Raw genomic sequence first — 26,643 nt, 5'->3', positions numbered from 1 at the left:
GCTGTTCACGCCACTATCCTGTGAAATACCTGACCCATCATTGGGAGAATTGCAAACTGTTTCCGCGCTGGCAGAATTCAGATTTTTTGGCTCCCGCTAGATCCTCCACTCCCACCACGAAACTTGCCGCAGGCAGGATGGGAAAATTCCGCCCAAAGAGTCTGCAAAGGGATATAGATAAATTAAGTGAGTTGGAGAGGAAGTAGGAGATGTAGTGAAATGTAAGGTGATTCATTTTGGTAGGAAGAATAGAAAAATTCAATATGGAGCAGGCTGAGCTCTGGGTTTCAGAGTGCGAGCAGCAGCTGGTGTCATTATGGTGCATCCACAAGGTTGAAAGTTTCATGCATAGCACATTTCTGGATGTTTTCACCCAGCAGCTTAAGGGTATGCAGGTGGAAGGGGAATAGGTGGCTGCCAGGCAGTCAAGGAGGACCAGACAAGGGGTACAGGAGTCTACTGAGTGCATCTCATTGTCCATTCAGTATTCAGTACTGAATACTGGTGAGACTGACGATTCCTCTGGGGGGGTGCAACCAGACCCAAGTCCATAGAACCATGGCTGATTCAGCTGTCCAGGGGTTGGGCGGCAGTAGGGGGGAGCGGCAGGGTGGTGGTGGTGGCACGCAGCAGGAAGGTTCAGAAAGCACTAATATTGGCAAAATCAATTGTTAGGGGAGCAGAAAGACGGTCATTTCTGCATCCGCAGATGTGAATCCAAGATGGTATTTTGCAAAACAAAACAAAAACAGAATTACCTGGAAAAACTCAGCAGGTCTGGCAGCATCGGCGGAGAAGAAAAGAGTTGACGTTTCGAGTCCTCATGACCCTTCAACAGAGGTATTTTGCACTTCTGTTACCAAGGTCAAGGATGTTACTGAGTGGCTGCAGAACATTTTGAGGGAGGAGGGTGAACAGTCAGCAGTCTTGGCTGACATTCATATCAATGGCATAGGTAGAAAGTGGGATGAGGTCTGACAGGCAGATTTTAGGGAGCTAGGAAAGAAACAAGCATGAATGTGTACATATGGAGTGTGGTAAATATGGTTGGTGAGCGGCGGGTGCAGATAGCCACATCGGAATATGACGTTGTGACAATAATGGAGGCCTGGCCCAAAAAAGTGCAGGACTAGGTGCTAAATATTCTAGGTATTCAGGGAAGATAAGGAAGGAAAGAAAAGGGGTGGGGTGGCAGTTTTGATTAAGGAAAATATTATAGTGCTAGGCAAAGAGGATGACCTATAGGGATCAAGGACAGAACTCTGATTAGACTTTAGAGGTACCATTACACTACTGGGTGTATTCTATAGGCCACCAAATAACGGGAAAGATATAGAGCACATTTACAAGGAAGTTACAGAGAAATACAAAAACAGTAGTTATAATGGGGACATTAATTATCTTGGGATAGTGTACATAAACATTAACGATTACATGTTAATTGTGGATGAGGATGATCATTTGGCCCATTTGATCCAGTATCCAGGGAGATTCCAGTGACCCAACTTTGTGTCATTCAATTTTTTCTCAAATTATTCTATTGTCTTCGTCTCCACTACTCTATCTGGACTCTTCCACATTGTAGGAAGGAGAACTTACCTGATTATTTGCCTTAACAGTAGACTTCTCAAGTTTGAACCAGTTTCCCCAAGTTCTACTCCCAGTTTCATTTAAAATAGTAGTGGATTTACTAATGAGCCAGGAGGCATCGCACTCAGTGGCCAGGGCTTTCGTTCCCAAATTGGGTAGCAGAGGTTTCCAGAAATTTCCCAGCTTGCCACACCCATCTCGGGAAAAAGTGACCCGAATGGCAGGACAGAGCCAGGCCTGTCACTCGGGACTCAGATCAAAGGCGGCCACAGAGGCAGCCGAGTACCAAAGCAGGCCGCTTAGAAGACCTACCTCAGTTCTCTGGGACTTTGTCTCAGTTGTTTTTAAACATTAGGCCTTCTAGACCTCATTCTCATTCACTCCCCATGCCCATACTTGCCAACTCATGTCCCACACATCCCCAATAGCTCCTCATGCCCTCATCCACCCCCATGGGCTCTTATGGCCCCTACTTTGCTGATGATACAAAACTGGGCAGGGTTGTGAGTTGTGAGAAGGATGCAAGGAGGCTTCAGGGCGATTTAGATAAGTTATGTGTCTGGGCAAACACGTGGCAGATGTAGAATAACGTGGATAAATGTGAAGTTATACGCTTTGGTGTGAAAAACAAACAGTTGCAGGAAGACAAATTTGTTTTTCAAATTTGAGAGGGCTGGCAATTTAAATAACTTGACAGCTTGAGTTTTTCAACTCTCACAGACACAGGCAGGCATTTGTTTTTTCCAATTTTTAAAGGGATGGCAATTTAAGTAACTAGATAGCTTGACAGTTCTACAGACCTTATCCGCCTTCAAGGATATTTCTAACTTCTCTAGCGATTCATAACTCCAACACTGTGGCATAAGTTCCTTGCTGTATAATCCTGAAATCCTCAAACACATTTAAGGGAAAACTAGATTTAAAAAAAAACTACATTGCAACCAGGGTGGGGGTGTAGGGTTGGTCTGCTCCTGATGGATGCCTCCGTTGTCCTGACGGAGAAGGAAATAGATGTTGATAGGGTGAGATGAAGCAAGGTGAGAGGAGGCTCACATAAGGCTTAAATACCACAGGGGTCTATTGGACCAAATGGCCTGTATATTCTATATAATTTCATTCCTGATCATCAATTCCATTATTTTACAACAAAAGAGTCTTTACTTGTGTGCACCTGTTTTCTCACCCTTGTTGAATATTGGCACCACATTAGATTATTCCCAATCTTCTGATGCCTCCTGAATGTCCAATGATCTCTAATAATGATTATCAGTGCTTCACAAACCTCTTACTGAGTCTATTTCAGAACTCTTGGGATAAATGCCATCTATCCACAGGAATATATCTGTTTTGAGCCCGATAGCCTATTGCATACTTTCACCTCATTTCTATCGCAGTTACCAATTTAATTGGAGTCCCTTTGTTTAGGGAGACTATGTTATTTGTGTCATCCTTACTGAATATTTGGAGGAAATAATCATTCATTTACTATTTTGTGCTCGTTCTCAGTTTCAAAACCATTTGCATTTTCATGATTTTCATTTCTTCTCAGAATGCCATCTTGCTCATGTGGCACTGAAATAATGTGGTGAAACTTTTATAAAAGCAAAATACTGCGGATGCTGGAAATCTGAAACAAAAACAAAAATTGCTGGAAAAACTCAGCAGGTCTGACAGCATCTGTGGAGAGTGTTAGGGAGAAGAAAGTAAATGGGAATTTATGGTAAGGGAGAATTCATTATAAGGGAATGAATTACTTAAATTAGAATCTATAGGCAGGCCAGTGCAAATCAGTGTATCAACAATTAAACAGTTAAACCAGATGAACCTTATACACTCTCAAACTTTGTACACCCTCAGGGTTTGCAATCACCAGCAAGGTCCTGGGAGTTAGACTGGAGTCAGAGGATGGCAAAAACATAGATTAAGTGTGCTCTTCAACAGATAGGGGAAGGACAGATGGTCCCAGCTTAGATAGGAAGGCAGGTCTCTGCCTGGGTGAAAGTAGGGTCAGATGATGCATGTACCTTTGTACCAGAGATTTGTCTGTTTAATGTAAACCTATATGTTGACAAGATCGGAATCTGGAGGATGTTCTTGTATGTGACCAATAATGTATAAATATGGTGAACACTTGTAGCTTAGCAGAGTACTGTTTCAAGCTGTATTGAGATGGTGCCCTCCTTGCAATTGCTCGAATAAACGATCGTAACCTGTACCTGAGTCTCCTGTGGTCCGTTCATCAAAGATATCACAACAGAGAGAAAGACAGAGTTAACGTTTTCAAGTCCGTCCGACTCTTCTTCAGAGCTAAAGAGAAGTAAAAATATGCTGTCAGACCTGCTGAGGTTTTTCTTTTAGGTCTCTTCCTGCCTCATTTATCAGCTTTTAATATGTTTTGGCAATTTCTTACATTCATCCCTATGCTCTTTCACCTTTCTGCATGCAAGATTTGTTGAAAAAAGTTGCATTTATACAGTACTGTTTACAACTATAGGACTTTGCAAAGTGCTTTACACCAATGAAATATTTTTGAAGTGCAATTACTTTTGTAATGTAGGAAACCCATCAGCCAATGTATGTTCAACAAATAGCAATAAGATAATGACCAGATAATCAGATTTTTAAATGGTGTTGACTGAAGGATAAATATTGGCCATTTACCATTTTAACTCTTTCTCACTATGTCACTTCTAAGTTGTTTGCTGATCAATTTAGAGTTGAGTGTGAGCTTGCTGGTTTAGGGAATGTATTTATCTTACATGCATGCAATTACATCTTTAGAGGTTATCCATGTGCCTTTCACTGAAAAATTAAACCTTCCTACTCTTGTTGCTTCAATAGTACCCTTGCTTCATTTTAAAATTATACTCTTAGCCTTTGACCTGCTCTCATAGCCATTGTATTTTTATTCTTAATAGAACCATAGAACACTACAGCACAGAAAACAGGCCATTCGGCCCTTCTAGTCTGTGCCGAAATATTATTCCGCTAGTCCCATTGATCTGCACCTAGTCCATAACCCTCCAGACCTCTCCCATCCATGTATCTATCCAATTTATTCTTAATCGAACCATAGACCATAGTTCAGTTTCTGGGCAATAATAACTCCCAGAATGTTGATAGTGGGGGTTTCAGCAATGGTAATGGTTCAGTTTGAAATCCACCAGAGCCGCTCAGCTCCTGACCTCAGCACAGCCTTGGTCAAACATAGATTTAAAAAAAGCTTAATTCCATAGGTGAGGTGAAGGCGAGTGTCCTTGACATGGGGGCAACATTTGACTGACGCATCAAGGGCACTAAGCAAAATTAAATCAGGGGGAAAAGTGTACACTGGTTGGAGTCATACCTAGCACAAAGGAAGGCAGTCGGGGTTGTTGGAGACAAATCAGTTCAGCCCCAGGACATTACTGCAGGAGTTCCTCATGGTAGCACCTTAGGACCAACCATTTTCAGCTGCTTCATCAATGACTCTCCAACCAACATAAGGCCAGGAGTCTAAAGTGGGGTTGTTCGTTGATGATTGCATAGTGTTTAGCATCACTCAAAATGCCTCAGATACTGAAGCAGTCTGTGCCCATATGCAGCAAGACCTGGACAACATTCAAGCTTGGGTTGTTAAGTAGCAAGTGACTTTTGTGCCACTCAAGTGCCAGGCAATGACCATCTCCAACAAGAGAGAACCCAATCATGTCCCCACAATTTTCAACGGCATTACCACAGCTGAATCCCTGCCATCAACATCCTGGGGGTTACTGTTGACCAGAAACAGAACTGGACCTGATGTATAAATACTGTGACAACAGAAGCTCGGAATTCTGTGGAAGTTACTCACCTTCCGACTCCCCAAAACCTCTCCTCCACCTACAAGGTGTGTAATGGAAAACTCGCCACTTGCTTGCACAAGTGCAGCTCCAACAAGACTCAAGAAGCTCGACACCACCCAGGGCAATGAAACATGTTTGATCAACATTCCATACATCACCTAAAACACTGACTACCTCCACCACCAGCACACAGAGGCAGCAGTGTAATACCATCTACAAGATGCACTGCAGCAACTCGCCAAAGGCTCCTGCAACATCACCTTCCAAACAGGCAAACTCTACCACCTAGAAGAACAAAGGCATAAGATGCATGGGAACAGCTTCATTTGCAGGTTCCCCTCCAAGTCACTCACTTTTCTGACTTGGAACCATATCGCCTTTTCTTCACTGTCACTGGGTCAAAATTGTGGAACTACCCTCATAACAGCACTGTGGGTGTGCCTAAATGACATGGATTGCAGTAGTTCGAGAAGGTGGCTCACCACCATCATCTTGGGATGGGCAATATATGCTGGCCTTGTCAGTGATGCTCACATGCCATGAACAAATAAAAACGACAAATCTAAAATACTGAGGCTGAAATGTGCAAAACAGGAAAGGCCTGAAAATGTAGTACATGCAGCTGGCAGTTTAAAAGAGCATTGTACTGGCCCATAGGAATGGTAAGTGACAGCTGGAATCACAGTATATGGCAGTAAATAACTGCGTTTGGACTTTCTACAGCATGTAATACCATAATAAACACTCTCAGAACATGGCTAACAAAATGTAATGTAACAATCAAATGCTCCCAAAGCTAGAAGGATCTGTCGTATGATGTACCTGCATGCCATTGTAATGTAATGGTGCTTGGCACAGCAAGGGTTACTATGATCCCAGCTGAGTTTATCCCTAGACAAGTCTGATCCAAGAGTGGAACCCAGCTTGATAGGTCCTAACTTATAGTTTATTTGTTTACATACGTGGAGAGTAGCCACTGAACAGAATTACCAGAGTCAGCCAATGAACTTTTAACAAAAGAATAAAACATTTATTTAACAAGAAAAGATGAATTATATTACAATACTCCTTCACCCATAACTAAACCTTAACAGATATATACAGATCCACAAGAATAACGCAAATTATAAAAATTGTCTTATACTCTTAATGTTCACAGCAAGTACATGATCCATGTAAACCAATAGGCAACCCTGTGGTCAGACACACCACACTCTGAAACCAAGTGATAGATGCCACCTCAGCCAGATGCCATGGGTCTGTCCTTAACTACCACCCCTGACAATTGTCACACTGTGAGCCAACCAGTCTCACTGAACTCCGTCTTTCACACAAGGGTTGTCAATCTCCACTCTCCAAGAACTTGCTTTGGAATCTTCTCCCAACCCAATGCTTTCTTTCTTCCGCAAGGATTCACCTCCAGAATTTCAAACTCTCCTTCCAATGTTCTTCTCCCCGAGAGGTCACCACATGCAATCAAGCTGTCTTCCACGCACTCTCTCTCAATGACTTGGCTGTCAACAGTACCACTGCTTCACATGCCCATAGCAAAGACTAACAGACCTTCAGTCGTCTCTTTGGGCCTTCTGGCCTCTTAAAAGCTGTTCTTACTTTAAATCTGCTTTCTGCAGCTTTTGTCTCTTGAAATCTGAAGCTTGACGCCTTTCTCTCTGCCCCTCTTCACTTATCAGGATCTTTTCCAGGTTCCTGCCTTTCCTTTGACTAGAAAGTCTGCTTGGGACTTTTTCCTGTTCCACTCCCCTGGATTTTGGGGTCTTTTCTTTAGCTTGGAACTTGGTATCTGTCCCCTTTACTCCAGTCTCTCCTGGCAGCTGTCTTCAAAACCAACAGAACTCAAACAGCTTCAAAATCAAACTGCTGTTTCTAGTTTGTTATGTGTGTGTCTGTGGGAAAGGCCTGCCTCTCTGGACCCCTGTTGCTTGGCAACAGCCCAGTTTCTCTACTCATGTTCATTTAATTTAGTTGCAACAATTGTAGAACTCTCATTAGAAATGCAGGCACCTTTTAAAGCGAAACGAAAACTCAATTTGACCTTTTCTTGACACACAGAAACAAAATACAAATCAAACTTAAACATTAAAGCTAAAACTTATTCCTAACACCCACAAATACAAATATAACTTACTTAAACTACCTCTATTTCCTAACAGGGTTAACATGGGACTGGAAAATAGCCCCACCCATGGTATGATATATACAGTCGCATGGTAATAGACTGAGCGAACAGTCTAGAGAGAACACTCTGGAACCAGCCTGGATGGAGAAACAGCTCCATGCATGACAGTAACCTAGGATCTGTAAATAGTTAAAGATTAACAATAAACAGTTCATGTTTAAACATACAATTCTCAAGGTCTCATCGAGACATCTAAAGATACATCGAATACAACAGGATCTGCCACTGAACTGCACAATATCATAATAGTCTGCTCCTTATATGTCAAAGTCGATTTTAAGTTAAAGAAAACATACAAACATACATAACAAATTAATCAACAAAATAAAAGTGTCATTTATTGCCAAATAACTTCAATCACTAAATAATTCAAATTCTGAAAAAGTTTAAAAGTTTACTATTCAAACACTTTAAAATATGCAATTGACATGGAAATAAAGTCAAATAATGCACAGAAAGTTCATATTTTTAGTTTTCTGTACTTAATATGCAATTTTATAGCTCAGAAACAAACAATTGGCAGCTTATATCCTCTCCCATTAACCCCATTTTGACCTACACTGTCCCTCCCTTCTGCCAGCATACGAATTTGCAGATACTGAAAATCTGAACTAAACGCTGAAAAGACTGGAATTACTCAGCAACTCTGACAGCATCTGTGGAGAGAGAAGCAAGTGTTAACAGTTCTAGTCCATGACCTTTCTGAAAGAACGAGTGGGCCATCGTGTGTTTTGCCATTCAATGAGAACATGGCTGATCTGCAATCTAATGCCATATACCCACCTTTGTCTCATCTCCTGTCATAACTTAGACTGCCAAGTTCCATCAATCTCAATTTTGAAATTAACAATTGACCTGGCAGCAATTACCTTTTGCGGAAAAGAGTTCCAAATTTCTATCATCCTTTTTGTGTGGTTTTTTCCAGTTTCACTCCTGAAAGGTCTGGCTCTTAATTTTTTGATTATGCCCCCTAGTCAGAGGGGAAATAGTTTCTCCCAGTCTACCCTGTTTCTCCAATATCTGGAAAACTTTGATCAAATCATCCCTTAACCTTCAATTCCAGGTATTACAACACTAGTTCGTTTAATTGCTCCTTGTTGCTTGACCCTTGAAGTCCAGGTATTCTAGTAAATCTGCATTGCACTCCCTCTAAAATTAATATATCCTGAGGTCTGGTCACCATAATTTCTCACAGTACTCTGGGTATGTATCCTAGATCTCCAGATATAAAGGCCAGCAAGTAACATCCATTTGTGGCTTACTAAGGAGGTTAAGGATAGTGATAGATTAAAAGAAGAGATTTATAATGTTGAAAAGTATACTGGCATGCCTACAGTGTTTTAGATACCAGTGAAGGGCCACCAAAAAGTTGTTAAAAGAATATAAAAACAGATTGTTAAAGCTTTTAAAAGTATATAGAAAGGAGCAATAGCTTAGAGACAGAGAGAGGAGAAGTTATCATGGGGAATAAGGAAATGACAAAGGCATTGAACAAATATTCTGTGCCTGCCTTCACAGCAGAAGATACAGTGTACATACCAGAAATAGAGTAACATAGGGTAAGAAGAGTGAGGAACTTTAGGTAATTAAAATCAGCAGAGAAAACGTACCGGAGAAACATAAGGGACTAAAATTTGACGAATTCTCAGAACCTTTTGGTCTACACCCTAGAGTTCTAAAAGAAACCACGGCAGAGATAGTGCAGGTGCTGGTTATGATTTTCCAAACTTCCGTAGATTCTACGTACAGTCCTAGCAGATTGGAAGTTAGCAGATGTAACACTGCTATTCACAAAAGGAGGGAGAGAGAAAAAACAGAGAACTGCAGAATAGTTAGCCTGACATCAGTCATCAAGAAAATGCTGGAATCTATTATTATAAGAGAGATCACAATGCACTAGAAAATCACAGTATGATTAGACAAAGTCAACATTGTTTTCTGAAAGGCAAATTGTGTTTATTGAATTTTTAAAGAATTTTTTGAGGATGAAGTTAAAGGAAAATCAATAGATATAATATATTCAGATTTCCAAAAGGCTTCACACAAAAGGTTAAAACAGAAGGCTCGTGGAGTTGAGGGTAATATATAAGGACGGAAAGAGGATTGGTCAACGGATTGGAAGGAAAGAGTAGGGATAAACAGGGCATTTTCAAGTTGGCAGGTTATAACTAATGGACTGCCACAAGGTTCAGTGGTGGGGTCTCAGCCATTTACAACCTATAATAATGACTTAAATACATTACTCGCTGTCTCTTCGTCTAAGTTTGTAGATGATACAAAGCTAAGTGGGAATGTAAACTGTGAGGAGGACACAAAGAGGCAGCAAAGAGATATGGACAAGTTAACTGAGTGGGCAACAAGGTGGCAGATGGAGTATAACATGGGGAAGTGTGAGGTTATTTGTTTTGATTATATGAATAGAAAAGCGGATTTTTTTTTTAAAAAAAGGTGTGAAACTTGTTATTGTTCATGTTCAGAGTGACTTGGGTATTCTGGTACAGCAAGTTGCAGAAAATTAACATCTAGGTACAGCAAGCAACTAGGAAGGCAAATGGTGTACAGAAACAGAAAATAGGAGCAGGAGCAGGTCATTCGGTCTTTCAAGTCTGCTCCGCCATTCACTATAATCGTGGCTGACCCTCAATCTCAATGTCATACCCCCGCTCTCTCCCCATACCCCTTGATGCCTTTAGAGTCCAGAAATGTATATATTTTCTTCTTAAATATATTCAGTGACTTGGCCTCCACAGCCTTCTGTGGTGGGGCATTCTACAGATTCACCACCTTCTGAGTGAAGAGGTTTCTCCTCATCTCAGTCCTAAATGGCCTACTCCGTATCCTGACACTGTGACTCCTTGTTCTAGACCACCCAGCCAGAGGAAATATCATCCCTACATCCAATCTGTCTAGCCGTGTCAGAAATTTATACATTTCAATGAAATCCTCTCTCATTTTTCTAAACTCCAGTGAATACTGGTCTAGTTAGCCCAATCTCTCACCTGACAATCATGTCATCCCAGGAATCAGTCTGGTTAACCTTTGCTGCACTCTCTTTATGGCAAGTATATCCTTTCTTAGGTAAGGAGACAAAAACTGCACACAATATTCCAGGTGTGATCTCACCAAGGCCCTGTATAGCTGTAGTAAGACACCCTTGCTCCTGTACTCAAGCTTTCTCACAATGAAGGCCAACATGCCATTTGCCTTCTTAATTGCTTGATGAACCTGCATGCTTGCTTTCAGTGATTGGTGTACAAGGACACCCAGGTCCCTTTGTACATCGACGTTTTCCAATCTATCACCATTTAAATATTCTGCCATTCTCTTTTTCCTACTGAAGTGGATAACTTCACACTTATCCACATTATACTGCATCCGCCTCTGTCTAAGTTGCCTTGAAGCCTCTTAACATCCTCCTCACCACTGACATTTCCACCACGTTTTATATCGTCAGCAAACTTGGAAATATTACATTTAGTTCCTTGTGGGGAGGTTTGCTAGTGCTGTTGGAGAGGGTTTAAACTAACTTGGCAGGGGGATGAGATCCTGAGAGGGGGTTCAGCAGGGGGAGATGCATAGCCAAAATGAGAAGAGAGAGCAAGTGAGTCTGGAAAGCATAGAAATTATAGGCCAGTTAAGGCACAAGGGAGTTTCGCAAGGTTGGATGGTATTTACTTCAATGCAAGGAGTCTGACGAATAATGCAGATGAGTTGAGGGCACAAATTAACACATGGAATTACACAACACATTGTCATTGCTGTCACAGAGACATGGTTGAGAGAGGGGCAGGATTGGCAGCTCAATATTCCAGGATGTAGGGTCTTCAGGCTAGACAGGGGAGGTGGTAAAAGGAGGGGGTATCGCAATATTGATCAAGGAATCAATTACAGCAGTAAGGAGGGATGACATCTTAGAAGGCTCCTCAAATGAAGCCATGTGGATAGAACTGAAAAACAAAAAAGGAGCAATCATATTGCTGGGAGTGTACTATAGGCCCCCAAACAGTCAGAGAGAAATAGAAGAGCAGGTACGTAGGCAAATTTCAGGGAAGTGTAAAAATAATAGGGTAGTAATAATGGGGGATTTCAACTTCCCCAACATTAACTGGGTTAGTCATAGTGTGATAGGTTTAGAGAGAGCAGAATTCTTAAAATGCATCCGCGAAAGCTTTTTAAGCCAGTGCGTAGAAGGTCCGGCAAGAGAGGGGGCGGTCCTGGACTTAATTTTAGGGAATGAAGCCGGGCAAGTGGTAGAGGTATCAGTGGGAGAGCATTTTGCAGACAGTGATCATAACTCCATTCGATTCAAGGTTGTTATGGAAAAGGACAAGGATGGGCCAGAAATCAGAGTTCTAAATTGGGGAAGGCCGATTTTAATAAGATCAGATATGATTTAGCCAGAGTGGACTGGGAGCAACTACTTTTAGGTAAATCTGCATCAGAGCAATGGAGCTTATTCAAGAAGGAAATAGGGAGAGTACAGGGCCAACATATTCCAGGAAAGATAAAGGATGGGAGCAACAAATCCAGGGAACTCTGGATATCGAGGGATATACAGGATTGGATATAGAGATAAAGGGAAGTTTATGGCAGATACCGAGGACTCAAAACAGCGGAAGCCCTAGAGGAGTATAGAATGTGTAGGGGGGAACTTAAAAAGGAAATTAGGAGAGCAAAAAGGGGGCATGAATAAACATTAGCAGGAAAAATAAAGGAAAATCCAAAGTTATTTTACAAGTACATTAAGAGTAAGAGGATAACTAGGGAAAGAGTAGGGCCCATTAAGGACCACAGTGATAATTTGTGTGTGGAGCCGGAAGATGTAGGTAGGGTTCTAAATGAATACTTTGTGTCGATGTTCACAAGTGAGAGGCACAATGTGGGAATGGAAATCAGGCAGAAGGACTGTGATATAATTAAAGAAATTAGCATAGAAAGAGAGGAGGTTCTAAGTGCTCGGGCAGGCTTAAAAGTAGATAAATCTCCAGGCCCGGATGAAATGTATCCCAGGTTGTTTAGTGAGACAAGGGAGGAGATAGCAGGGGCACTGGCAATAATTTTCAATACCTCTCTGGCCACAGTAGAGATGCCAGAGGACTGGAGGACAGCCAATGTGGTACCGTTATTCAAGGAGGGAGGGGTAAACCATGAAACTGCAGGCTAGTCAGTCTAACCTCAGTGGTGGAGAAACTACTGGAAGCATTTCTGAGGGACAGGATTAATCTACACTTAGAGAGTCAGGGGTTAGTCAAGGACAGTCAGCATGGTTTTGTTAAGGGGAGGGCATGTCTGACCAATTTGATTGAATTTTTCGAAGAGGTGACCAGGTGTGGATTACATTTGACGTAGTCTACTTGGACTTCAGCAAGGCTTTTGATAAGATCCTGTATGGGAAACTGATGACGAAGGTGAGGGCCAATGGGATCCAAGGCAATTTGACAAATTTGATCCAGAATTGGCTGAGTGGCAGGAAGCAGAGGGTGATGGTCGAGTGGTGTCTTTGTGACTGGATGCCTGCGTCCAGCAGGGTTTCACAGGGATCAGTGTTGGGTCCCTTGCTGTTTGTGGTATAAATAAATGATTTAGACTTGAATGTAGGAGGGTTGATCAGTAAGTTCACAGGTGACATGAAAATTGATGGGGTGGTAAATAGTGAGGAGGACAGCCTTAGATTACAGGAGGATATAGACAGGCTGGTCAGTGGCAAATGGAATTTAATCCAGATAAGTGTGAGGTGATGCACTTGGGCAGGACAAACAAGGCACAGGAATACACAATGAATGGTAGAACCCTGGGAAGTACCAAAGATCAGAGGGACCTTGGTGTGCATGTCCACTGGTCCCTTAAGGTAGCAGGACAGGTAGATAAGGTGGTTAAGAAGGCATATGGGATACTTGCCTTTATTAGCCGAGGCTTAGAATATAAGAACAGGGAGGTTATGCTGGAACCGTATAAAATGCTGGTTAGGCCACAGCTAGAGTATTACGTGCAGTTCTGGAATCCGCATTATAGGAAGGATGTGATTGCACTAGAGAGTGTGCAGAGGTGATTTACCAGGATGTTGCCTGGGCTGGAGAGTTTTAGTTATGAGGAGAGATTGGATATACTTGGGTTATTTTCCTTGGAGCAGAGAAAATTGAGGGGGGACATGATTGAGGTGTATAAAATTATGAGGGGCATAGATAGGGTAGACAGGAAGGAACTTTTCCCCTTGGTGGAGGGATCAATAACCAGGGGGCATAGATTTAAGGTAAGGGGCAAGAGGTTTAGAGGGGGATGTGAGGAAGAATTTTTTCACCCAGAGGGTGGTGGGAATCTGGAACGCACTGTCTGAAAGGGTGGTAGAGGCAGAAACCCTCATAACATTTAAGAAGTATTTGGATGTGCACTTGCAATGCCATGGCATACAAGGCTATGGGCCTAGTGCTGGAAAAGGGGATTAGAATAGTTAGGTACTTGTTTGACCGGCAGACTCGGTGGGCTGAAGGGCCTTTTTCTGTGCTGTAGACCTCTATGACTCTATGGTTCCCTCATGCAAACGATGGACCTATTTTGTGAATAGATGGGGTTCAAGTACTGATCCCTGCAGTCACCGCCTGCCACTCCAAAAAAGACCCATTTATTCCTACTCTAGTCTTGTCTGCTAACCAATTCTCAATCCATCCCAATATATTAACGCCAACCCATGTGCTTTAATTTTGCACACTAACCTCTCATGTGGGACTTTAACAAAAACTTTCTGAAAATCGAAATACACCTCACCCACTGGTTTTCCCTTATCTATTCTGCTAGCTACGTCCTCAAAAAACTCCAGCAGGTTTGTAAAACATGATTTCCTTTTCATAAATCCATGTTGACTTTGTCTAATCCCACTGATCTTTTCTACGTGTCCTGTTATCACAGCCTTTATAATTGACTTTAGGATTTTCCCTACTCCGATGTTATTCCAGGATGTTATAATGTAATTCTGTGTTTTCTCGCTCCCTCCTTTTTTAAATAGTAGGGTTACCTTTGCCACCCTCCAATCTGCTGGGACTGTTCCACAATCCACAGAATTTTGGAAGGTGACAACCAACGCATCCACTATTTCCATGGCCACCAACTTTAGTACCCTGGGATGTAGGTTATCAGGCACTGGGGATTTATTGGCTTTCAGTTCCATTAATTTCTTCTTCAATTTCCTTCAATTCCTCCTCAACTAAACCAGTTGTTCCCTAGTATTTATGGGAAGTTATTTGTGTCTTCCCCTGTGAAGACAGAACTAAAGCAGTTGATTAATTGCTCTGCCATTTCCTTGTTCTCTATTATAAATTCTCCCATTTCAGACAGTAAGGGACCTACATTTGTCTTCACTAATATTTTTGTTTTTACATACGTAGAGGCTTTTACAGTCTGCTTTTTTGTTCCTTGCAAGTTTACTCTCATACTCTTATTTTTCCCCTCTTAATCAATCTCTTGGTCCACCTTTGCTGAATTCTAAACTCCTCTCAATCTTCAGGCTTGCTACTTTTTCTAGCAACTTTATATGACTCCTCTTTGGATATATTACTATCTTTAAATTCTTTTGTTAGCCATGGCTGGGCCACTTTTTCCATTGTGTTTTTGGACCAGAAAGGAATCTATAACTGTTGCAATGCATACATTCATTCCTTAAATATTAGCCATTGCCTATCCACCGTCATGCCTTTTAATGAAGTTCCCCAGTCTATCTTGGCCAACTTACTCCTCAAACTTTTGTAGTTTCCTTTGTTTAGATTAAGGGCTCTTGTTTTGGATCGGGCTGCTTCACTCTCCATCCCAATGTAGAACTCTGTCATGTTATGGTCACTGTTCCCAAAAGGACCCCACACAACAAGGTTATTAATTAACCCCTTCTCATTGCACAATATCAAAATCTAGGATACTCTGTTCCCTAGTTGATTCCTTGACGTAGTGGTATAAAAACCATCTCATACACACTCCAGGAATTCATCTGCCACAATATTATTACTAACTTGGTTTGCCCAGTCTATATGTAGATTAAAGTCATCCATGATCATGGTAGCACCCTTGTTATATGCAGCTCTATTTTCCTGTTTAATGCCGTCCCCTACCTTAGCACTGCTGTTTGGAGGCCTATAGACAACTCCAACTAATGTTTTCTGTCCCTTGTTGCAAGGGGGCTGGAGTACAGTATTAAAGACATCTTGCTACAACCAGTGACACCACACCCGGAATACTGTGTACAATTTTAGTCTCCATATTTAAGGACAAATATACTTGCATTGGAAGCAGTAAAGCATAGGTTCACTTCATTGGTCCCATGGGTGAGAGTTGTCCTATGATGAGAGGCTGAGTAGATTGGGTCCATGTTCTCTGGAGTTTAGAAGAATGATAGATGACTGCATTCAAACATACAGGATTCTGAAAATTCTTGCATCATGGAATCTTTTGTTAGTTAAGCTCTCTTGCCTTCCACCCCATCACAGATCTTCCCTTTTGTTCTTCCTGCCTCTCCCCCCTTTTAGAACATAAGAACATAAGAACTAGGAGCAGGAGTAGGCAATTCAGCCCCTCGAGCCTGCCCCACCACTCAATACGATCACGGCTGATCTCATTTCCACCTCAACTCCAATTTCCCGCTCTCTCCCCCATAACTGGCTTGAAAACTCTTACATTTCTATCTTTCTTCAGTTCTGATGAAAGGTAATGGACCTGAAATGTTAACCCTGTTTCTCTCCATAGGTGTTGCCTGACCTGCAGCACATGGTGTGATCTGAGAAATACATTTAACAAAGGTCCAGCATTTGAGTCTAAAGGTGTGATTATTTCAAACTTCTGGGAAACACAAGGCAAAACCTGCTGGCAGCAGGTGTCTGTAAGTAAAACCAAAGCATAATAAACAAAATAAATTCTGAATTAGATTGAGAAAAATCAACTTGAATTAATGCCAGAGAATGAGAAAAAAACTCAGTGAATTATGTAAAAATGAAAAAACTGCCCCAGCAGCAATGAGCACACAGCTCCAGTCTAGGGTGAATTGGGAGACCAATGATGTTGTAGAGGCATTTAAGAACTTTAATCAAAGAGTGCAGATTGTCATTCAGTTGTTTTCTAAAAGGCAATAGTGAAGGGTCAGCTGCATCCTTTTGTGAGCAGGAGAGAAAGGATTTGATCTGTTTAATAGCTGGGAAATCAGTGAGGACAATAGTAAAAACCCAGAAATTTTTTTGAGAAATTCAGCACACATCACCAGCCAAGTTCAAACTATCAAATCAACTGATATGAATTTCAAAGCCTGAAGCAGGAAAAAGTGAGCCTGCTGATAATTTTTAATGAGCTTGAGGAATGCAGCCAATGTATGTAAATGAATGTAAATTCAAGGAAAGGGATAAAAACTTAGTGGATCAGCTCATTTGGGGCTCTGCACACCCTGATGTACAAAATGTTCTGATTGGACAAGACAAACCCATAATATCTCAGGGTATAGACATTGCCAGAGCACATTAAGTCATAAGAAGACAAGATGAAGACGCTGACTACCGAAACGGTTAACCTTCAGTTGAGTCAAGGGAAAGGGAGCAGGGTTGATGCAGTGAAACAGCAACAAAGGAATGCACACCAGACAGGGAGAAAGATGTGCAAGAGATGTGGACAAACACATGAGTTCACAGACAGAATGAAATATCCCACATATGGATCAAACTGCAGAGCTTGTGGAAGGCCAATCACTGGGAAAAGATGTGCAGAACAAAGAAAGAAGATGGCAAACAAGTTATGAGAGACAGAGCAACAGGTTGAATGAGAAAGAAAAGAAACCAAAAATTCGTACCCTGGATGATGACGATGAGTTTGTGGACACAATAGACATAGGCCGTACAACTGCTTGAAATGGCTGGACATGACAGTTCCCAGAGAAAAGAAATTCACACAATCATTCAGATCAGAAAGAGGGTAGAAATGAATCTGAAGCTGAAGCTTTATACCGGAGCACAGCGTAAATCATCCCCTCAGACTATACCAGAAGATGCTTCCTGAAAATTTGAAGGAAAATGGTTACCCAAGGAAAGATATTTTGAAACTAAACAACATCATGCTGACGGCATAGGGTGGAACTGAGATTCAGCAGCTAGCAGCAACCCAAATCAGAGGGAAACAAAGAAAAAGACATTAACTATGTGTCCTATGTCCTGGGGCTGAGCAGTTGCAAAAAGCTGCAGCTGATCTCAGTAAACCATCAGATGAAGGAGGCATCAATGAAGTTTGACGGTAATACACCCATTGAAAAGCACTTGCCGTTCAGAAGCAAGAAATGGATTGCCAGGGTCACAGAGCCTATAGATTGGGTAAATTCCATCGGTATGAGAGGCAACATGCAAAGTGAAATGAATGGGGTGCAGCCAAATATTGAAATTCTCAAGGCCAATATTGAAAGACATGAAGAGCTCTTGACAGGAATGGAAAGAGCTAATTCGGAAAGTTCAGGCAGCTAAAGAAAAAGAATTCTTGAAACCTACAGCTCTCCAAGATGAAAAGTTAGGTCGAGAGAATAAAGTTGCTGACCTGGAAACAGGACATAATGTGTTATGTTGATAAAGAATATCTGGGAGAGAAACTGCATGCTGTACAGTTAGCAGAGGAGGCATCCAAGAGGGAGACAAAAAATAAAAAATACCTGGAAAAACTCAGCAGGTCTGGCAGCATCGGCGGAGAAGAGTACAGTTGACGTTTCAAGTCCTCATGACCCTTCAACAGAACTAAGTAAAAATAGGAGAGGGGTGAAATATAAGCTGGTATAAGGTGGGGTGGGGGGGGGGGGGGGCGGCGGCGGGTTGTTGGGACAAGCAAGAAGTGATAGGAGGAGATAACCAAAAGATGTCACAGACAAAAGAACAAAGAGATGTTGAAGGTGGTGATATTATCTAAAAGAATGTGCTAATTAAGAATGGATAGCAGGACAAGCAAGGTACAGGTAGCTCTAGTGGGGGTGGGGTGAAATAAGACTAAAAGGGCATGAAAGGTATAGATAAATGATCGGTGGAATACATTAAAAATAATGGAAATAGGTGGGAAAAGAAAAATCTATATAAATTATTGGAAAAAACAAAAAGGAGGGGGAAGAAACGGAAAGGGGGTGGGGATGGAGGAGGGAGTTTAAGATCTAAAATTGTTGAACTCAATATTCAGTCCGGAAGGCTGTAAAGTGCCTAGTCGGAAGATGAGGTGCTGTTCCTCCAGTTTGCGTTGAGTTTCACTGGAACAATGCAGCAAGCCAAGGACAGACATGTGGGTAAGAGAGCAGGGTGGAGTGTTAAAATGGCAAGCAACAGAGAGGTCTGGGTGATGCTTGCGGACAGACCGAAGGTGTTCTGCAAAGCGGTCACCCAGTCTGCGTTTGGTCTCTCCAATGTAGAGGAAACCGCATTGGGAGCAACGAATGCAGTAGACTAAGTTAGGGGAAATGCAAGTGAAATGCTGCTTCACTTGAAAGGAGTGTTTGGGCCCTTGGACTGTGAGGAGAGAGGAAGTGAAGGGGCAGGTGTTGCATATCTTGCGTTCGCATGGGGAGGTGCCGTAGGAGGGGGTTGAGGAGTAGGGGGTGATGGAGGAGTGGACCAGGGTGTCACGGAGGGAACGATCCCTACGGAATGCCGCCAGGGGGGGTGAAGGGAAGATGTGTTTGGTGGTGGCATCATGCTGGAAATGGCGGAGGATGATCCTTTGAATGCGGAGGCTGGTGGGGTGATAAGTGAGGACAAGGGAGACCCTATCATGTTTAAGGGAGGGAGGAGAAGGCGTGAGGGCGGATGGGCGGGAGATGGGCCGGACACGGTTGAGGGCCCTGTCAACTACCGTGGGTGGAAAACCTCGGTTAAGGAAGGAGGAGGACATGTCAGAGGAACTGTTTTTGAAGGTAGCATCATCAGAACAGATGCGACGGAGGCGAAGGAACTGAGAGAATGGGATGGAGTCCTTACAGGAAGCAGGGTGTGAGGAGCTGTTGTCGAGGTAGCTGTGGGAGTCGGTAGGCTTGTAATGGATATTGGTGGACAGTCTATCACCAGAAATTGAGACAGAGAGGTCAAGGATGGGAAGGGAAGTGTCAGAGATGGACCATGTGAAAATGATGGAGGGGTGGAGATTGGAAGCAAAATTAATAAATTTTTCCAGGTCCCGACGAGAGCAGGAAGCAGCACCAAAGTAATCATCGATGTACCGGAGAAAGAGTTGTGGGAGGGGGCCGGAGTAGGACTGGAACAAGGAATGTTCCACATACTCCATAAAGAGACAGGCATAGCTGGGGCCCATTCGGGTACCCATAGCCACACCTTAATAAAACACTCCAAATAAAAGGTGTGGCTATGGGTACCCGCATGGGCCCCAGTTATGCCTGGTATCTCCACCCCTCCATCATTGTTTTGGATTTCCAGCATCCGCAGTTTTTTGTTTTTATCCAAGAGGGAGATCCTGAACCTCAGGTTGAAACTTCAACAGTACGTGCTCCAAATGGAATAACTTGGAAAAGAAAAGAATGACATTCTGAGTTCAGACAGCAAAATTAGTGAACTGCAGATGCAGCTGAACACTTCTTCACAGTTGGAAAATGATTTATTTAAGACCAATACAATTTGCAAGAAATGCTTAGGGAAAAGAATGGGCGAAAAGAAGATCCAGAGGCAGTAACCACCACCTAGAAGAGCGGGTGAAAAGAGGACTCAGAGGAAGTCAGCAGCACCCAGAAGAGCTAGCCAATCCAGCCCAGTTTGTGGCTCCAGAACGGAGTGGCCGCGTTCTAAGAGAAATCAAAGTGTAACATCACAGAAAAACAGATAAATGATCAGTTGGTAAATATTTTGCTTGATTATCTTCAAAACTCGTGTAATTTATTATTAATTGTAAAGTTTTATTCATTGTATTAAGGTTTAATAGCAGTAGTAAAGGTTACTGGGAGTAGCAGTGTTTATTAATTATAAATTAATATAAAATAATTTAATGAACACATAATAAAGATGGCGCGGGAGGTGCTGTGTTGCGACTGCAGAATGTTGGTCTTCCTGGAACCTGGGGTGATCCAGGGAAACCACATCTGCAGTATGTGACTGCAGCTTGAGGAGCTTCGGCTCAGAGTCATTGAGCTGGAGGCCGAGCCATGATGCATCTGGAAGGGGGAAAGTTACTTGGACACTTTATACCAGGAGGCAGTCACACCTCTTAGGATGGGGTCTTCTGATTTGGGTCAGTGGTCAGAGAAAGGAGGGTGTGATTGCGAGGGAGGCAGGTATGGGGACCCAGAGGTAGAAGTGGAGGAACCTCAGCCTTTGCAATTGTCTAACATGTTCAAGGTTCTTGCAGCCTGTGTGGATAAAATCGGTAGCTTAAGAGTGGATGAGCAAACTGACCATGGCACAGGAAGTCATTCAAGCGGAGGGTGTTAACAGGAATGTAGTGGTAGTTGGGGACGGTATAGTCGGGGGGTAGATAGTTCTCTGCAGCCAAGAGTGGGAGTCCAGATGGCTATGTTGTCTACCCAGTGTCAGGGTTCGGGACATTTGGTATGGGCTGGAAAGGAACTTGCAGTGGGAGGGGGAGGATCCAGTGACTGTGGTCCACATAGGTAACACAACATAGGTAGAGTTAGGAAAGAGGTTCTGCTGAGGGAGTATGAGCAACTAGGGTGTAAATTAAAAAGCAGAACCTGAGCCACGAGCAAATTGGCATAGGGTAAATCAGATTAGAGTTAAATGCCTAACTCAAAGATTGATGTGGGAAAAATGGGTTTCTTCATGGGGCACTGGCACCAGTACTGAGAAATTGGGAGCTGTACCGCTGGTACGAGTGTTTTGGTGAGTCATTTAACTGGGGTGGTAGAGAGGGCTTTAAACTAAATAATGGGTCAAGGGATCAATTTTTGGGACATGTGATAAATTAAATAGAGAACACAAGAGAACAAGGTAGGAATAAGGGAAATGATGATCAGAGAATGGCAGGAAGGGCAGAGTATACAAACCTAAGAGTGCACCAACAGATATGGCTGGAGGTTACAAAAATAGCAAAAAGATAGAACTAAAGGCTCGGTATCTGAATGTAGCATTCATAACAAAATGGGTGAATTGACAGCACAAATAGAAATCAATATGTATGATTTGATAGTCATTACAGAGACATCACTGCAGGATGACAAGGACTGGGACCTGAATCTTCAAGGGTACATGACATTTAGGAAGGACAGCAACCTAGGAAAAGGTGGAGGGGTAGCTCTGTTAATTTAGGACAACATTGGTACAATAGAGAGCAATGGCCTTAGTTCTGGAGATCAAGATGTAGAATCAGTTTAGATAGAGATGAGAAATAGTAAATAATAAATCACTTGTCGGAGTGGTTTATAACCCCCTAACAGTAACCACACTGTAGGACGGGGTATACAGGAAGAAAAAGTGGGGGCTTCTGAGAAAGGTACAGCGATAATCATGGGTGACTTTAATCTAATATAGATTAGGCAAATCATATCCTCCAGGCTACATTTGCCAATGAGTTCATAGTGTGTTTTTGGGAGTTTTTTTAGAGCAGCATGTTTTAGCACCAAAAGCAGGCTATATTAGATCTAATAAAGTGCAATGAGACAAGATTAATTAATGAATTCATAGTGAACTCACTCCTAGGTAGCAATGATCATATTATGATTAAATTTCACATCCTGTTTGAGGGAGAGAGGAGTGAATCTAAGACTAGTATTTTAAACTTAAATAAGCCAATTATGATGGCATGAAGACAGAGCTGGCTAAAGTGAACTTGGAAATTAGGTTAAGGGATAGGTCAGTAGAGATGCAGTGGCAGACATTTAAGCAGATATTTCATAACACTCAGAAAATATACATTCCAGTGAGAAAGAAAGGCTCTAAGGGAAAGATACACCATTCGTAGCTAACTGGAGAAGTTAAAGATAGTGTCAAATAGAAAGAAAAAGTGTATAATTCCACAAAAATGAATGGCAGGTCAGAAGGTTGGCCAGAATATAAGGAACAGCAAAGAATGACTAAAAGATTAATAAGGAGGGAGAAATTAAGAGTACGAGAGAAAACTGGCTAAACATATATAAACAGATAGTAAGAGTTTCTACAGGTATTTAAAAAGGAAAAGCATAAATAAAGTATGTTGGCCCTCTAGAGACTGAGAATGGGTAATTAATAATGGAAAATAAGTAAACGGCAGATGAGTTGAATAGATATTTTGCATCTGTATTCATTGTAGAGTATATAAATAGCACCCCAGAAATAATTATGAATCAGGTGGTGAAAGAGAGGGAGGAACTTAAAACAATTACAATCACCAGGAAAAGGGTACTGAGAAAGCTATTAACTAAAAGCTGACAAGTCCCCAGGGCCTGATGGACTTGAACCTCGGGTCTTAAAAGAAGTGGCTGCTGAGACAATAGATGCATTGGTTTTAATTTTCCAAAATTTCCTGAATTCTAGAAAGGTCCTATTAGATTGGGGAATTTGACCCTTCTATTCAAAAGGGGGAGGCAGAAAGCAGGAAACTATAGGCCAGTTTACTTAACATCTGTTGTTGGGAAATTGTTGGAATCTATTATTAAGGACATTATAGTTAGGCACTTAGAAAATCTGAATACAATCAAGCAGAGTTAATATGGTTTTGTGAATGGGAAATCAAGTTTGAATAATTTATTGGAGTTCTTTGAAGAAGTAACAAGCAACATGGATAAAAGGGAACCTCTGGATGTGGTGTACTCAAGATTTCCAGAAGACATCTGTTAAGGTGCCACATCAAAAATTACTACACAAAATAAGAGCTCATCGTGTAGGGTGTAACATATTAGCATGGATAGAGAATTGGTTAGCTAACAGGAAACAGAAAGTAGGCATAAATGGGTCATTTTCAGATTGGCAAGATGTGACAAGTGGAGTGCCACAGGGATCAGTGCCAATGCCCCAACTATTTACAATTTATATCAATGACTTGGATGAAGGGACAGAATGTATGGTTGTTAAATTTGTTGATGACACAAAGATAGGTAGGAAAGTAAGTTGTGAAGAGGACATGAGGAGTCTACAAAGAGACATAGATAAGTTAAGTGGGCAAAAATTCGGCAGATGGAGTACAAAGTGGGAAAATGTGAGTTTGTCCGCTTTGACAGGAAGAATAGGAAAGCAGAATATTGTTTAAACGGAGAGAGATTGCAGAAATCTGATGTACAGAGGGATCTGGCTCGTTAATGAATCAGGAAAAATTAGAATGCAGGTACAGCAAGTGTTTAGAAAGGCAAATGGAATGTTGACGTTTATTGCAAGGGGAATGGAATATAAAAGTAGGTTTGTTTTGCTACAGTTGCACAGGGCGTTGGTGAGACAAGATTTAAAGTACTATGTACAGTTTTGGTCTCCTTATTTAAGAAAGGATATAAATGTGTTAGAAGCAGTTCAGAGAAGATTCACGCTACTGATACCTGGGATGGGGAGGAAGGGAGGGTTACTTTAAAAGGAAAGGTTGGACAGGCTGGGCCTGTGTCCATTGGAGTTCAGACAATTAAGAAGTGATCTTATTGAAACATATCCTGAGGGGACTTGACAGGGTGGATGTTAAAAGGATGTTTCCCCTTGTTGGAGAGACTCAAACTAGTGGACACAGTTTAAAAATAAGGGGTCATCTATATGATATGGAGATGTGAAGAAATCCTCTCTCTCCAGAGGATCATGAATCTTTGGAACTTTCTTCCTCAGACAGCAGTGGAAGCAGGGTCAATAAATATTTTTAAGGCAGAGGTAGATAGATTCTTGCCTACAGGGGAGTGAAAGATTATCAGGGGTAGGCTGAATCTGGAGTTAAGACCACAATCAGATCAGCCATGATCTTAATGAATGGTGCAGCAGGCTCATGGGGCCAAAAGACCTACTCCTGCTCCTAATTTGTATGTTTGTACATATGTTGGACCATTTAAAAGAGGAAATACGAAATGCAAGAAGCCAAACAGAACAGGTACAGCAGGAAGCTGAAAATCCAGTGGAAGACAGGCATATAGAGTGGTTGGAAGAGAAACATAAGCTACAGAATCGAAACACAGAGCTCAAGGAGAAGCAAGGCCAAAGGCTGACTCTTGTGTGCTACTTCAGCTCAGAAGAGGCACAACATTCTACCACATAAGCAAAGTCACAAATAATGTTTTTGAGAAAATTAAACAAGCTTTAAAAGACTGTTAAGGTGTTCAATTTAATTATAAAAGTTGATTCTTATTTAGTTTACACATAGTTTAGACATAATAGAAAAAAAGTTAATGATTGGAAGTTATATTGATATATAGAAACTTTTCTTTAAAGAGGGATGTTATATTGTTAGATTATTCTATTATGATTTAGGAACTATATGTTCATGTCTATTCCTACATAAGCATCCCATCACTCACTACTGCACTACAGTCTGTGTATCGAACTAAATGTATCACTCCACAGCACATGGTTCTGATATTTGAGGAATACATTCAATGAAGCTCTAGAATTTGAGTCTACAAGTGTAATTATTTTGAACTTCTAGGAACCACAAGATATAACACTGGGTAAACAGTGCAGTGTGAAATAAGAACAGAAAATGCTGGAAACACTCAGCTGGTTGAGCAGCATCTGTAGACTTGAGATAGGAACAGAGTTAACATTTCAGTTCTGCATCTTTCATCAGAGCATTGTGATACAGCAGAAAGAGAACCAACACAAGGATCAGTCATCCAACTGAAACTTAAAGCTGTAGAAATATCCATCAGTATAAAAAGACAGTGTCCTAAGTATTTCTCCTATATGTTCATTTTCCTTTCAACAATGCACAATGCCACTCTACTAGAAAATATATATGTGTTCCAATTAGTTGAGACAGTTACGACCAAGTTGGGCTGGTCATGTAGCCAGAATGTCTGACACTCACTTACTAAAGCAAATCTTCTATGGAGAGCTTAAGTCTTGAGTGCGCTCTCCCAGCATTCAAAGGAAGCACTACAAGGACACTCTGAAGGCGTCACTTAAGAGTTCTGATATCTACTTCAAGGTTTGGGATTAGCTCGCCCAGGATCATTGCACCAGGTGCAACCAAATAAAAAATGGTGCAGCCTCCTTCAGAAGCAAGTGCGTATCAGAGGCAAAGAGGAAATCTCCAGCCAACAACTCATCCAAAACTCAGAATCAGAGTTATTACGGTGCAGGAGGCCATTCGGCCCATCGTGTATGCACCGGCAGCCAACTCAGTTGTCTCCTGTATCCTGCCCTATTTGCAGCAGAAGCCTTCCAGGCCCAGGTCGGCCTTAGCAGTCACCTACATAACACCTCAGATGATGGACATGGTCATCTTCACCTCCAAGGAGGAGCAAGGAGAAAGAATACTGGTTTTGTAATACTGTGCCTTATAGCCTCCACTCTGTATTAAACGAAAAGGAAATTTCTGATTCAGGGTGAACTGGACTGTACCTTTTAACACTGATAATATTTGACGTACATTCTAAAAGTGCCATCTCTGCAGATGGTGGTTTCCCTAATTTGATATGTATTTGTATTTCATTGGCGGCAAAGCGCGTCGGGAAGTCCTATGATCGGGAAAGGCGTTAGACAAATGCTATTTTTTTATTTCCAAAACGCAAAAGTCAAAAAGACTTCCATAGGATTTTAAATCCCAACGAGACAGAAATGATCTGCTCCTTGGTTTCTTTCCCCTTGCTCTTTCATTTTGCAAGATGGTTCTTCACAGTGCAAACTATGATTTTTGCAGCAGGAACATTTCCAAGCACAGGACTGTTTTAAGCTTTGCACTATCAATAATAATGTAGGTGGCAAAAAATAGACTTTCCCGTTACCGTACCCAGTGATTGCATTGGGAGAAAAATCCTTTGCTCAGTTTCTCTGCCACCAGCCTCTTCCGCCGATTGTAACCAGGCGGATTGCACCGTCCCGGTGTCGGTGCCAGCCCCCAGGCGGTGACTGTAAAGACGCTGCCGCTGGAAGGCGCGGGAGCCGCGGCTCAACTCGGGGCCCGGTGATTGACAACTGAAGCCTCCAATGA

The 26,643-nt window shown here is 41.9% G+C and overlaps 1 long non-coding RNA gene across 1 annotated transcript; it reads right to left on the bottom strand.

Moving 5' to 3' along the window:
* Positions 1-39: 39 nt before the first annotated feature.
* On the bottom strand, positions 40-26,545 carry LOC144679581 (uncharacterized). Its single transcript, XR_013576371.1, has 3 exons — positions 26,443-26,545; positions 3,807-3,897; positions 40-161 (listed from the first exon to the last, which is right to left on the bottom strand). It is a non-coding gene; the product is annotated as an uncharacterized LOC144679581 (long non-coding RNA).
* Between the last annotated feature and the right edge of the window lie 98 nt (positions 26,546-26,643).

Source organism: Cetorhinus maximus, chromosome 4, assembly GCF_964194155.1.
Source record: "Cetorhinus maximus chromosome 4, sCetMax3.hap1.1, whole genome shotgun sequence".
Classification (NCBI taxonomy): Eukaryota; Metazoa; Chordata; class Chondrichthyes; order Lamniformes; family Cetorhinidae; genus Cetorhinus; species Cetorhinus maximus.
The sequence above is the reverse complement of the archived record's forward strand: the minus strand, read 5'-3'. Positions and strand labels throughout refer to the sequence as shown.